The sequence below is a fragment of the Mandrillus leucophaeus genome, unplaced genomic scaffold, assembly GCF_000951045.1.
Source record: "Mandrillus leucophaeus isolate KB7577 unplaced genomic scaffold, Mleu.le_1.0 Scaffold419, whole genome shotgun sequence".
NCBI classification, from domain to species: Eukaryota; Metazoa; Chordata; class Mammalia; order Primates; family Cercopithecidae; genus Mandrillus; species Mandrillus leucophaeus.
In genome coordinates, this window is record NW_012104465.1 from 2,163,851 (window position 1) to 2,178,212 (window position 14,362).

Sequence of the window (14,362 nt, forward strand, 5' to 3'; positions counted from 1 at the left end):
CCTTGTGAGAGCTGGCAGTACTTCCTGCCCTTGAAACACATACCACTATATCTTTCCAACAGTTTCTGGCTTAATGAAGTCAGCTTACCTGAGTTACTATTACCACCCACCACATACACCTGGTTATGACACACGACGAGAAATGTTACCTTTCCATTTCACAGATTAAATAACTGATCCTTGGTGAGTCCCACTATCTTTCAGTCAAAGATTGAAACTAGAAATTGAAAGCAGGCCTTTGGATTCTAATATACTGCCCTATGCTTAAAACCTAACCCAGAGCTAAACCCCTAGTAGGTCTTCAATTAATACTTATTAATCCCTGGTGAACTGGTCCAGGTCATTCTAGCCTTAATCCCCTGTTTCTTCCTCTCTTCTCCCTGCTGCTTACCTGATGTCCCCTGACTGTTTTCTTAGTCATTTCCTTGGCTCAGGATCAGCCTTCAGCCAAGAAAAGAGCACACCCGTCAGCTGTTGAATGGGGACCCTGAAGATTATGTCACCATTTTGACACTGCCATTTGGGGCTGCCTATGGTCTTGTATCATCAACTATCTTCCATGATAATTGGGAGGGGCAGCTGAAGGCAGAGGCATCTCCATACCTCGGAAAACCTTAATCAAGAGAACAGCAGTGGTGCCTGCGCTCTTGGCAGTTTATTACAATTCCTGTAACAAGAGGAGCTGTGGGGATGTAAGGCATTATCCTCTCCCGTTGTTTCTAACAACATAGCCCAGAACAGCAGGCCCACAAGGACGAGGTGAGGCCATTCTCCATTCCAAACAACATATACTTTTTTGAAAATAAAAGAAGCAATTTAAGCATTTTGGCTTCCTGGGGTGAGTTGGCAGGCACACTTCTCATCTCATGGATGCCTTCGGGTGAAGGTGTTTTAATAAGAGAGAAAGCGGGAAGAAGATAGCAGAACTCTCCATAGGCAGAGTGGAACCATGGAGCATGGGCTATGGAGCCCATAGGCTGGGCGGAGGCAAGAAAGAGGAGACAGGAGAGGGCTTGGGGGATATGCACATAGTGGGAGATGCCTTGTTTTGCCTAGGTACCTGTGCCCTGGAGTCCAAAGCTCCTGGGAGAGCCCCATTAACCACAACTCAGAGGTGAAGAATTTCATTCTATTTATTTTGCTTCTTCGTTTATCTAATTCTCTTATTTGCTAATAAGAGAATGTTGAAATGATCATTATATTATTTGGGGGTGAGAATATATTTCCTCAATTACATCTTTTGAGAGCCTATACCCTAATAAAGACATGAGCCAAAGGAGGCTGCATTTCTTTGAAATGATGGATATGTTTCTTTCACCCCCTGAAGATAAAATGTGAAGTAATGGCTCTGGGGCCTGGCTGCTTGGGATTGAGCACCAGTTCCTCTGTTTGCTAATGGTGAGATCCTGAGCAAGTTACTCAATTTCTGCAGACCTCAGTCTCTTCACCACTAAAATAGGAGTAATAATAGCACCATCCTTGTTGAATTGTTACGAGTGATAAATGAGTGAATACCCATGCAGTGCTAAGAGTGGTGCTTGGCATGTAGCAAGAGCCCAGGAAATGTTGACTATTAATATTCAAACAGCTTTTGGGGATATTGCTACATATTCTGTGACTAAGATGCAAAGATGAATAAGGGGATATCTGTCCTCAGAGCATCCATATTCCGGTTGGATGGCAGACATTAGAAAATAACAATATATCATATTTATTGAGCACTCACTGTGTGGCAGACATTGTGTCTGGAGCTTAATGAGATAGATGCTATTACTTATCTCAGGCTCAGAGAGGTTAAACAACCGGCCTAATGTCACACAGCTAAGAAGAAGTGTAGCCCGGGTGCAAACCCAAGCCTTCCTGATACCACCACCTGATTTCTCAGTTGCTGATTTTTAGCATGGATACTACTTCCTCAGAGAGAACTTGCATTATTCTTCCATCGAGATGATGCAAACATCTCATCCCCAGGTTGACTCTTCTTCCTTAACCCATTCTGTTTTCCTTTATAGAATTTGTCACAATTTTAATTGCAGTTTTTTTGGCCATCTTTTTCCCCAGACTATAAACTCCATGAGGGCAGGGAGCAGATCTGGTGCATTCATCACTGCCTGTCTAGTGACTAGCACATGGGCTGACACAGAGCAGGCACTCAATAAATACTACTGAATGACCACCTGTCATGGACTGCCTCTCTGGAGGGAAGTAGGAAGTTATAATGTCTTCTGAAGTGCTAAAATAACATGCAGGAAACACACGGGGTTATCTCAGGAAGTTGGGGAAGGCTGTTCTGAGAAGGTGATATTTGAAGTGGATCTAGAAGGATGGGGGAGCGTGTGCAGTGGAGAGGTAGTGGAGGCTGTTTCAACCATGTGCAGAAACATGTCTCCAGGAAAAGCCATAGGGAGTTGAGAAAACAGAGGAAGCCCAGCCTAGGGAAGGGCAAGTGTCAGAAATGTCTTGGCTTCCTTAGTTACAGGCCCAGTAAAACCACATAGGTCCCCATTTAGGCTGACCCAGAGCAAGTGCCTACTGGGAATAAGGTTATTCCCACGTGGGGCTGAGTCTTCACACTGCAAAAAGCCCTTTGAGGATCCCTTTGAGGGAGACTGAAAGAATGATTTTTTTCTTTATCATCCACAGAGAAAGAAGATAACAGTTTGACTAGGGACCTCTGTGTAATCTACAAATGGACATATCAGTTAGAATTCAGTTGGTTGAAAGAAGTAGAAAACTCCACACTCATGGGAGCTGAAATAGGATGGACTCCTGGCTCCATCATGTCCAAGCTCGGGATGGGCAGTCCTGGGCCATGGCAGCTCAGTCCCATCAAGTCCTTGGGGACCAGGCAGCTTCCAGCTTTCGGCTGCCCCATGCTGAGGTATCCTCATGGTCGAGAATGAACTCTGACTGTTACCCCAGTGTTCCAAGAATCAGACTGAAGTAGACAGGGGAAGAAACAGCTTCTGGAGCCCTCTGCTTATAGTCCATTGGCCAGACCTAGGTATACGACCTTACCTGTCTACAAAAAGAGGCTGAGGAATGTGATCTTCATATAGGAGACTGTGTGCCCAGCTAAAACCCACGGACCTTAAAATAACTTGGAACATGTATTGGGATAGACCATAGCAGACCCAGGCCTTTGCAAATTTCTGTTTGCCCTTGGCATGTGCAATGAAATCATTACCTGGACCAGAGGTTAATGTATTTTCAGGCTAACTAACATTCATACTTATCAATTGAATACTATGCCATGCCAATCATTTTGCATTTTAAAAGCAGTCGATCGGCTAGGCACGTTGGCTCACGGGCTGGGTGTGGTGGCTCACGCCTGTAATCCCAGCACTTTGGGAAGCCGAGGTGGACAGATCACCTGAGGTTGGAAGTTTGAGACCAGCCTAACAAACATGAAGAAACCCCGTCTCTACTAAAAATACAAAATTAGCCAGGCGTGGTGGTGCATGTCTGTAATCCCAGCTACTCGGGAGGCTGTGGCAGGAAAATTTCTTGAACCCAGGAGGCGGAGGTTGTGGTGAGCCGAAATCACGCCATTGCACTCCAGCCTGGGCAACAGAGTGAGATTCCGTTAAAAAAAAAAAAAAAAAAGCTTTGAATCACTATGTTCTAATAAACTTTATAGGTAATTCTGGCAGGTTGTGGTGGCTCACGCCTGTAATTCCAGCACATTGGAGGCTGAGGCATGTGGATCACTTGAGGTCAGGAGTTCGAGGACAGCCTGGCCAATATGGCAAAAACCCGTCTCTGTTAAAAAATACAGAAGCTAGCCAGGCATGGTGACACACGCCTGTAGTCCCAGCTACAGGCAGAAGAATTGCTTGAACCCAGGAGGCAGAGATTGCAGTGAGTTGAGATGGCGCCACTGCACTCCAGCCTAGGTGACAGAGGACACTCCATCTCAAAACAAACAAACAAAAATAAAAAAATAAAAATAATAAATCTTCATAGACAATTCTGAGCACCCCTTACCATCTTCTCCCTTTGACAGCAGTTCTTCCCCAGAATCCCTGGGGAGCCCCCTGTGAAACCTCTGACTTAAGGGAACTGTCAAGTATTTCTGCCCAGAAAAACCAGAGACTGTCAATCTCATTTTAAAATGATAGTCTAGGGCAGGCGCGGCGGCTCATGCCTATAATCCCAGCACTTTGGGTGGGGGGGCCGAGGCAGGTGGATCACCTGAGGTCAGGAGTTCAAGGCCAGCCTGACCAACGTGGGGAAACCCCGTCTCTACTAAAAACACAAAATTAGCCAGGCGTGGTGGCGCATGCCTATAATCCCAGCTACTCTGGAGGCTGAAGCAGGAGAATCGCTTGAACCCAGGAGGCAGAGGTTGCGGTGAGCCGAGATTGGCCATTGCACTCCAGCCTGGGCAACAAGAGTGAAACTCCATCTCAAAAATAATAACAATAAATTAAATAAATAAATAAATAAAAATTGTATTCTAATTGCTCTACCTTTTTGAGCAGCACTTCCAGCTTATCATTTTTCTAATAAATCCCCCCCCACACACCTAATTTCTGCCAGTTCTCACAGATCCCTGAGCTTCTTTATTTGGGCTTGCGAGGAGCCAGGACTACTTGGTACCTTACAGGTTTAGAGGAATGAAATGGCATGAAGTGTGTAAAAAGCTTAGCACAGCACTTGATGTGTAATACCTTTTCAATAAATGTTAGCTATTATTATTTTCTCAGAATTTATTCTGCTTAGGTAATAATGCAACTTTAAACATTTTTTAAAGCAAAATAGCCTAATAGTGAAATTGTTGTGTCTATCCCATGGCAATCCCTAAGTTATGACTAATAAAATACAATTTATTTTTTAGTTAAATTCTTCACTAAGGAACTTTTCTTGATTCTTATCTCCTGTTATTCTGTTTATTATGGCATCAAAAGGTGCAAAGACCTCCCATTTAGTCCATGCCAATTCTTCTGAATATTTTCTATGATAAACTGAATTCCAGGACTTTGCTACCATTAGCTTGGTCTAGTGAATTATATCTCTATAACTAATCTGAAACATCAGCTCCTTCTTCCTTAACTATTCAATACAATTCACAAATAAACTACATGGAGATTCCTCTTCATATTTATCATAAAGAGTATACTTAGTCTTATTCTGCATATATAAGATATTCTTGCTGCCAACAATATAAATAAAATGATAAGTGTATGTCAGATACCCAATAAATGGTAATCATCATTATCATGTTGTAATTGATGATACTTTTCATATTTATTGAGCACCTACAATGTGCCACTCTAGACTAAGTGTTTAATACACACAATCTCATTTTAATTTTCCCAACAGTCCTGTGAGATAGATGCCATTAGTTCTATTTTATAAATCGGGAAACTAAACCTCAGAGACTAAGTCTGGGTTGTCCAGAAAATAGAGCTCAGGGCCAAGCTTACTTACTAAACTTTATCGCAGGGAGAGACCATAATCCCAGGGAATCATAAATAAGGGAAAAGTGACGTAGAGTAGGGTAGGAAGAGAAGCAGTTTCAAGGTGATGCACAACTGAGCTGGCCACAACATTGCAAAAAAACACAACTGGTTGCTCCGTTTCACAAGATGATGCTGGAGAGGCCGTATAGGACATCTACCCTGCAAACAGTCCACTGTGGACTGGGTAGGCGAGAATTTATTGGCTGGCTTCTTCTAGGCTCCTGTCTTTCATTACGAAAGTTGGCCCTGTAGGTTGGTGACTCTGCAGTTCTCAGTTATGTTATGCAGCCTCTCAGGGCAGCCAGTGGGGAAGCCAGAGCCTCTGTGAGTCAATTGGGTTGGACCTGGATGTTGAAGGTCTGTGGTTCCCTTCAAGTCGTGTGCAAGAGAGGCCCTGACAAAGCCAGTTCAGTCTCAGGGAGCTTCAGTGAATCTGCAGAGTTTGGGAATCAGGAGACAGAGATCGTGGCCAGAGTTTTACAACTGCAGGAGCAGGCTAAGTGTTAGGTAGTGTCTTCTGATGGGAAAGCCAAACAAGTGACCAAGAATGAAGGCCATACGGGGCCACCTGGATGTGGGGTGGCACATAAAGAAGTTGAGGACATGCAGAGTGTTGTAGGGACCTGCTCAAGGTTACATAGACTGTATATAGCAGAGTTGGTATTCAAACCCAGGTCAGTCTGACTCCAACACTTTTATTTTTCAACGACCTCAAGACGCCTTGCGTTGCTGAGATTTTAAGTAAGCTGGGAAAGGGAGTCATGGTTTTCGGAGCTGTCTGGCTCAGGGCCATGAGCAGATAAATGCTTATGAAGTAGTCACAGGTGATCGATCAGGCGACAAGAATGCCCATAGGCCTGTGTTGTCCTTTTCTGTATCTTAAGAATAGACACTTTCGGAGGGCATGATCCATCATGTTTAGAACTCTTCATATGGTCTGCTGTGGCTGTCTTAACTCAACCCGAAGGGTTAGCACCAAAGACAGCTGGCGTACGCAGGCAACATATGACTGGACAGTGCTCTGCCCTCACCTCGGCCTGCCAGATAGATGTCAAGGGCATCAACAATGAAATTAAATGGCTCCATTTCCTTGAAGGGTTAGGAGGAATGGCCACATATTTCACATGAAATGGCTTGTGTGAATGTACGGTGACAAGAACAATAATCCAAGAAGTGAGGCTCAACAGCTGTGCAAATCTGAGACCTAGGAGCAAGAAGACAGTACACCTTTAACAGGTGTGCCTGGCTTTAAGAAAGCCCATCATTTGCCAGGGGCTTCTCTGTTCTTTTGTATTTGTCTTTCCCCCATCTCAGAAGCATGAAAGGGCCCCACTTCCCTCCAGGGCTGTTCCTGCTCTCTACCCCAGCCTTTCTTGGTTCTCTTGGAAAGCGAGTACTCCATCAATTACTGTCCTGGCATCTCTCTCACCTTCAATGTCTTCCTCCTTGCCTTGGGGTCCTCTTCTCAGCTTTCAGACATGTTCAGATTTAGCCTATTTAAGATGACTTTTGCCCATTTCTTCTCAAGCTACAGCCCATTTTTCTGCTTCTCAATTTTCTCAAATGAGCATCTATTGGCTCTTAATCACACATTCAATTCTTAACTGTTTCAACACTAGTTTCCCTCTCACCACTCTCCTGAAGTGCTCTCTGCAGAGGCCACTGTAGTAAACATCTAATGTTTCTGCCACTCCTCATAGCTTGCATTTTCCCTTTTTCTATGGAGAAGAAACTGGAAAACTGATTTGAGGGCAAAGGATGTGAAGGGGTTTCAGTGACTTCTAGGTTTCACCATTGACTAGCTGAGTGAAAGTCAAGAGGAGAATCAAGTATTGGGGTTAAGGGTTGTGGGGAAGATGTGATAGGTGAGATTTAATGCACACCAGGCCTGAGGCCCTGTTGGGACACCCAAGAGCATGATGTCTGGCACATTGTGGGGAAAGCAAAACTCAAATCCCCAGAGAAGGGAGACTCAAGAGGATACCACAAGGTGTTTCTTCCTTTTTCTAGGGAGAAGAAGGGAGAATGTGGACTATGCATACTTTCCTACCTCTTTGACTTTGCTTATGCTGCTTCCTTTCCCTTTTCCATATTCCAATTCTCCTCCCAGAGAACCAGTTCCTTTTTCACTCCCAATCTATGAGACTTGGTTTGGCTAGGCATGCAACTCCAGGGTGGATAATATGATCTTGACCTGCGCCAATTAGTGATCTGTGCAGGGATGGGAACATGAGACTTCTTCTGAGGCTGCTGAGACAAAGACCCTTTCTCTTTGCTGTTGGATTTAAACCTGACAGAAGAAAGGCCTTGGGCTACTAAGTACTGGTAGGTACTTAATACCTCAAGGAGAGAGAGCTGGGCTGGGCATGGAGCCCACCCAGAGGAGTTGGAGCTCAAAACTGGAGGGAACCAAAATAGGATACTGGTGACGTCATCTGAATCCCTGAATCATGCCACACCTGATGACATCCCTATTCACTAGTCCTTTCAGTTTAACTGAGCCTTTTTGCTGAAGCCAGTTTACTGGGATTTATGTGATTTTCAGAAGAAAGAATTCTAGCTGATGCAGAAATCTAATACAATCATGAGTGACCTCTGAAATACCAAAATCAAGAGCCTCTTTTTTTTTGTTTTGTTTTGTTTTGAGGCAGAGTCTCGCTCTGTCGCCCAGTCTGGAGTGCAGTGGCACAATCTCGACTCACTGCAAGCTCCGCCTCCCGGGTTCACGCCATTCTCCTGCCTCAGCCTCCTGAGTAGCTGGGACTACAGGTGCCTGCCACTATGCCTGGCTAATTTTTTTGTATTTTTACTAGAGACGCGGTTTCACCATGTTAGCCAGGATAGTCTTGATCTCCTGACCTTGTGATCTGCCCGCCTCAGTCTCTCCCAAAGTGCTGGGATTACAGGTTCACGTGAGTCACCACACCCGGCCTCAAGAACTTCTTCTTAGTCTCCTTTCTGAGTATCACCCGGTGCCCAAACTTGGAAACTGATCTGGGGGTAAAGGATGCCAAGAAGTTGCAATGACTTCTAGGTTTCAAGATTCAAGGATTGAGAGCAAAGAGATGCCACTAGCAGAGGAGTGAAAGTCAAGAGGAGAAGGATCAAAACCCAAACCATAGGTTTGCAACCCAGTTCCCGCACTTGTTACTTTTATGCCCTTACACATTGCTCTGGGCCTCAGTTTCCTCATCTGTAAATGGGGCTGCTGTGGGAAGTGTATGTGGCAGGCTCTGAGGAAATGGCAGTAGTTCTTTGGATGCTATTGGCAGACACTGGTGACAGTGGTGGTGAGGGTGGTCCTGATGACATCATCTCTCTACCACATTGAACAAGCCCACCACTGACCCACACTTGCTCCCTCCCATCTCCCCTCACCCAATTGACTTGGGCTGTTTGCATTGCTCCTCCTGCCTTTCTAATCACATATTCTCCATTCTTCTTCCTCCCCACAAATGTTGGTATTTTCCAAAGTTCTGGCCTGCACTCTGCTGTATCCTATTTTGAGTCTCCTTCCTCTGGGGATTTCAATTTTGCTTTCCCTACAATGTGCCGGATGTCATGCTCTTGGGTGTCCCAACAGGGCCTCAGGCCTCACGTGCCTTAAATCTCCCTTGCGCCATCTTCCCCAGAACCCTTAATCCCAAACTTGCTTCTCCCCTTGACTTTCACTCTGCTAGTGGTTTCTCTTTTCCCTCAGTCCGTGAGGCTTGAAACCTAGAAGTCATTGCAACCCCTTCACATTGTTTGCACCTAAATCAGTTTCCAGGTTCGTCATCTTCGATTCTCTCTCTTTGTATTTCTCAACACCGTCCCCATTCTCTTCCCCTTGCTACCATTCTTGTTCCTGCTTTCCTTGCAACAGCCTACTGAATAGTCCCTGAATGGTCTTCCATACTCCGGTTTCTTCCTTTTTAATCTATTCTCATGAATGAGTCTTTTTTAACGCAAATCTTATAGTAAACCTCCTTTCCCCAGAAACTTTCATGATTACCTTGACTTTTGAATAAAATAAATATAATTCAACAAACATTAATTACAGCATCTCCTCTGTGTCAGATACTGTGTTAGGCATTGTGAGGAACACAAAATTAAAATGAATATTATATTTCTAGGGCCTTATAATCCAGTAGTTTAGTTAACTAGACCATAAAGCCCGGTACACACACACACATAAACACACACACACACAGAGGTACTGAATAAAGTGAACTCTCATTCATTGCCAATCTGCCCTCCCAATATTATTTTTGCTTTCCTGTGCCTTGTGTTTAAGGATGAATGACATCCTTTTCCATGATTTCCTACCTCCTTGACTTTACTTATGATGTTTCCTTTTCCAGGAAAATCCTTCCCTCCAACTCTGCTTGGCCAAATCTTGTTTATCCTTTGTTGTCCTTTTCAAATGAAACCCTCCCATAAATCTTTTGCTGATTGTCTTGTTAATGTAATCTTTTTCTCCTCTGATCTCCCAAAGCACCTTATATGAATCTCCACCTGGCATTTTCCACTTTCAAAAAAAGTTAGCTTTGTAACTTATCTGTCCAATTAAATTGCAAAGTCTCTTATTGTTTAATCTACCCTTACATCCCCAACAACTAGGAAAACAATTCTTGATTACAGCGAAGTATGCATTTATCTATATGAAGCAACACATCACTTAGGGCTAACTTTTTGTACTAAAAAGGATTCTTTGCCTAAAAAGTTCAAAAAATATTTCCAGCAGATTCTTTTAAATAAATCTTCAGGTTCATTTTAACTTGGTTATGAATTATCAACTACCACCCTGGAAAAGATCTGTGGATTGGGAGAAATTAAAGAAATAACAAAAAAGTAGAATTATAAGAAACTACTGCCCATTAATAATTTTCTAGAAAGGAAAAGAGGGTAGATCTTCACTGATCATGAAAGTTGTTAAAGAAACAGGATTCTAGTTTTTAGAAATGAGATTAAGACATAATAGTTACTTTACAAAACCTGTATTAGAAGTAAGGGCTTGATTTGGAGAAGCTGGCATCACAGGCATGTAAACTCTCAATGCTACTGTACACGAGTCATGCATGCGGAAGAAAGTTTGGTCTTCCTGGATTTCCCAAAGGGTCTCAGGACACTGGTGCTGAGTTAGCCTAGGAATCCTGGCTGCCAACAAGAGTGGGTCTCAGGGTCATGATGGGCAGTCTGTCTCTGTTGCTTTGTGATGACCTGGGGTGGGGGGTTGGGGCGTGTGCCATCAACCCTATCTGCCCCACCAGAGTTCCTGAGCAGCGCTGGGCTGGGGACTGGCTATCTAGCTCCCTGGGCAATGCCAGTGCAGGGGATGGAAGAGGAAGAAAGAACAGGCCATTTCAGACCTTCTGTCAGGACCCTGGGTTCCTTCCAGGGTTACAAACCAGGTGCAGATTTGGATCTGGGTGGTCCTGGAAAGGGTCTGCCTGGCCTATGATTTTTCCAAGATCAGGATTCCTGCCTGAGCCTGGTAGCTGATGAGCCCCAAAACCCTATTTCTGTTCACCACACATGAAAAGCCTTTGTTCTACAGAAAAGGGAACCTAGAAATAAAGCCACACATCTACAATCATCTGATCTTTGACAAAGTCAACACAAACAAGCAATGGGGAAAGGACTCTCTATTCAATAAATGGTTGCTGGGATAACTGTCAAGCTATATGCAGAAGAATGAAACTGGACTCATACCCTTTACCATATACAAAAATTAAGATGGATTAAAGATGTAAATGTAAGACCTCAAGCTATATAAAAAAAGTCCTAGAAGCAAACCTAGGAAATACTATTCTGGAAATTGGCTTTGGCAAATAATTCATGACAAAGTCTTCAAAAGCAATCGCAACAAAAGCAAAAATTGACAAGTGGGACCTAATTAAACGAAATCGCTCTGCACAGCAAAAGAAACTATAAACAGAGCAAATAGACAACTTACAGAATGAGAGAAAATATTCACAAATTATGCATCCACCAAAGATCTAATATCCAGAATCTATACGAAACTTAAATAATTCTACAAGAAAAAAACAAATAACCCCATTAAAAAGTGGGCAAAGGAAATGCACAGACACTTCTCAAAAGAAGACAAACAAGTGACCAAGAAACATGAAAAAACGCTCCACATCACTAACCATCAGAGAGATGCGAATCAAAACCACAATGAGATACCATCTCACATGAGTCAGAAAGGCTCTAATTAAAAAGTCAAAAAACAACAGATGCTGGTGAGGCTGCAGAGAAAAGAGAACACTTATACACTCCTGGTGGGAATATAAATTAGTTCAGCCATTGTGGCAGGCAGTTTGGAGATTTCGCAAAGAAATACCGTTCGACCCAGCAATTTCGTTACTGGGTATATATCCAAATGGAAAAAAACAGTTATTATATCAGAATCTTGTGGAGGGAAAAATAAAAAAAAAATTGTTTTTAAAATTGTTCCACCTAAAAGACACATGCACTTGTATGTTCACTGCAGCACTATTCATAATAGCAAAGTGATGGAATCAACCTAGGTGGCAGTCAAAGATGGACTAGATAAAGAAAATGTGGTATATATACACCATGGAATACTACATAGGCATAGAAAAGAATGGAATCATGTCCTTTGCAGCAACAGGGATGCAGCCAGAGGCCATTATCCAAAGTGAATTAATGTAGGAACAGAAAACCAAACACCACATGTTCTCACTTATATGTGGGAGGTAAACACTGGGTACATATGGATACAAAGATGGGAACAATAGACGGTGGGGACTACCAGAGAAAGGAGAGAGGAAGGGGGACAAAGGGTGAAAAATGACCTGTTGGGCACTATGCTCACTACCTGGGTGATGGGATCATTTGTACCCCAGATTTTAGTGTCTTGCAATATGCCCATCTAACAAACCTGCACATGTACCTCCTGAATCTAAAACAAAACTTGAAATTATGCATTTTTTTAAAAAACCTTTGTTCTGGGCCAAACTGGTCTTTTTCTTTTCTTTTCTTTTCTTTGAGACAGTGTCTCGCTCTGTCGCCCAGGCTGGAGTGCAGTGACGTGATCTCGGCTCACCGCAAGCTCCGCCTCCTGGGTTCACACCATTCTCCTGACTCAGCCTCCTGCCTCCGGAGTAGCTGGGACTACAGGCACCCGCCACAGCGCCCAGCTAATTTTTTTGTATTTTTAGTAGAGACAGGTTTTCACCGTATTAGCCAGGATGGTCTGGATCTCCCAACCTGGTGATCCGCCCGCCTTGGCCTCCCAAAGTGCTGGGATTACAGGCGTGAGCCACCGCGCCCGGCCCAAAGTGGTCTTGTTAAAGGCATTGTGGTCGCCCTGATGCAAACCATTAAGCCACTCAAGGCTGCCCAGGGCCTCCAGGAGCCCCCACCACACATCATCATCCCCAGATGCTTGTTTCACCTTGCATGTTTCCAGGGACCCTGACGGACCCTCATCATCAGCTTTCGTTCTAGCCCTAGAAGTTCAGTCTTCAACAGAGGACTGTGTCCATAACTCATAAAGTTTATGGGAGGATTCAGGGAACCAACACATAGAAAGCTCTTATAGTGGTGCCTGGCCTAATGTGAGCCCTCAATAAATGTTAGCTAATGTCACTGTGCACTTATTATTTTTTGTTGTGTCTCATGTTCATTGTGTCATGAAATGAAATGACACTCCCCACAGAGGGTTGAGGAGTATAACGGTTGATAGCATGAAGTCAGAGAGACCTGAATTTGAGTCTAGACTCTTCACTTACTAGCTGTATGACTTGGGGCATGTTTCTTAACTTCTCTTAGCCTCACCTGTAAAACCAGTGTAATGGTGTCTACTTTGATGTATTGATGTGAAGAGTAAATAAAATAATGCAAGCAGAGGTCCTACCATGATACCTGTTGTTTACTGAATAATTAAACAGTATGGAAAACATATAACTTGTAATCATTCTTTTTAGTAGTATTTCTGCAGGAGATACAATATGATTAGGGGATGGGATCATACATGAGGAATGCCAAATCAGTGTTACAGACCATATATTTCCAAGGAGCTTCAAGGCAAGAGGGGCTGGGGTGTAAGACAGAAGGCAAGTGAGGCATCCTGGAGGGATGGTGGGGCAGGATTGGGGCAGAGGAGTATAGGTAGGTGGGGTGCATATGGAGAATTTCACACAGAGGTTCTGTGCTGGTCAGTTTGGGGAAACACTCCAGTATTTAAGGAGTGAATATGATGAAGTTTCTTTTAATTATCTTAAAGATCCTTGTGCAAAATGGACTCTGGAATTTAGATGGGGAGTTACGACCACAGAGCTATCAGTCCTGATGACCTGGCATACATCTCTGACAAGATGGGGAGTCTGCAAGATAAATGGCTCAAACTAAGCTAATTATGGGGAATTTTCCCAGGAGAAGGAGGAGTGAATGTTATCAAATGGGCTTTGCCTCCCTCTCTCTCGAAGTATCCCCTGCCTACCTCCCACCAATCAAGAGCAATGCTGAAAATGATAAACAACAGAATTGGTGCTTGGGGTTTGCCCATAAAAGCTGATGGGCCTGGAAACATTCTCAGGCATGCGTCCCTCATTGGTCCAGGGCCACTTTGCACTGTCAAAGTCTCTCATCTCACAAGTGAGGAAACTGAGGCCAAGTCGGGCAGGAATTTGGCAATGTGACAGAGCAAAGTGTTAACACTTTGCTGACTTCTCTAGTTTCCATTATGACTTGGCGATTAAGACCAGTATTGAATCCTTGCTCTGCTGTTTGTTAGTGGTGGAGTCATAGACAAGTTCAATACATTCTCTGTCCCATCATTTTCTCATTTGTAAGGTGAGGACTCCCTCTCTCCCTCCCCTCCCTCCCTTCTTCCTTCCTTCCTTCCTTCCTTCCTTCCTTCCTTCCTTCCTTCCTTCCTTCCTTCC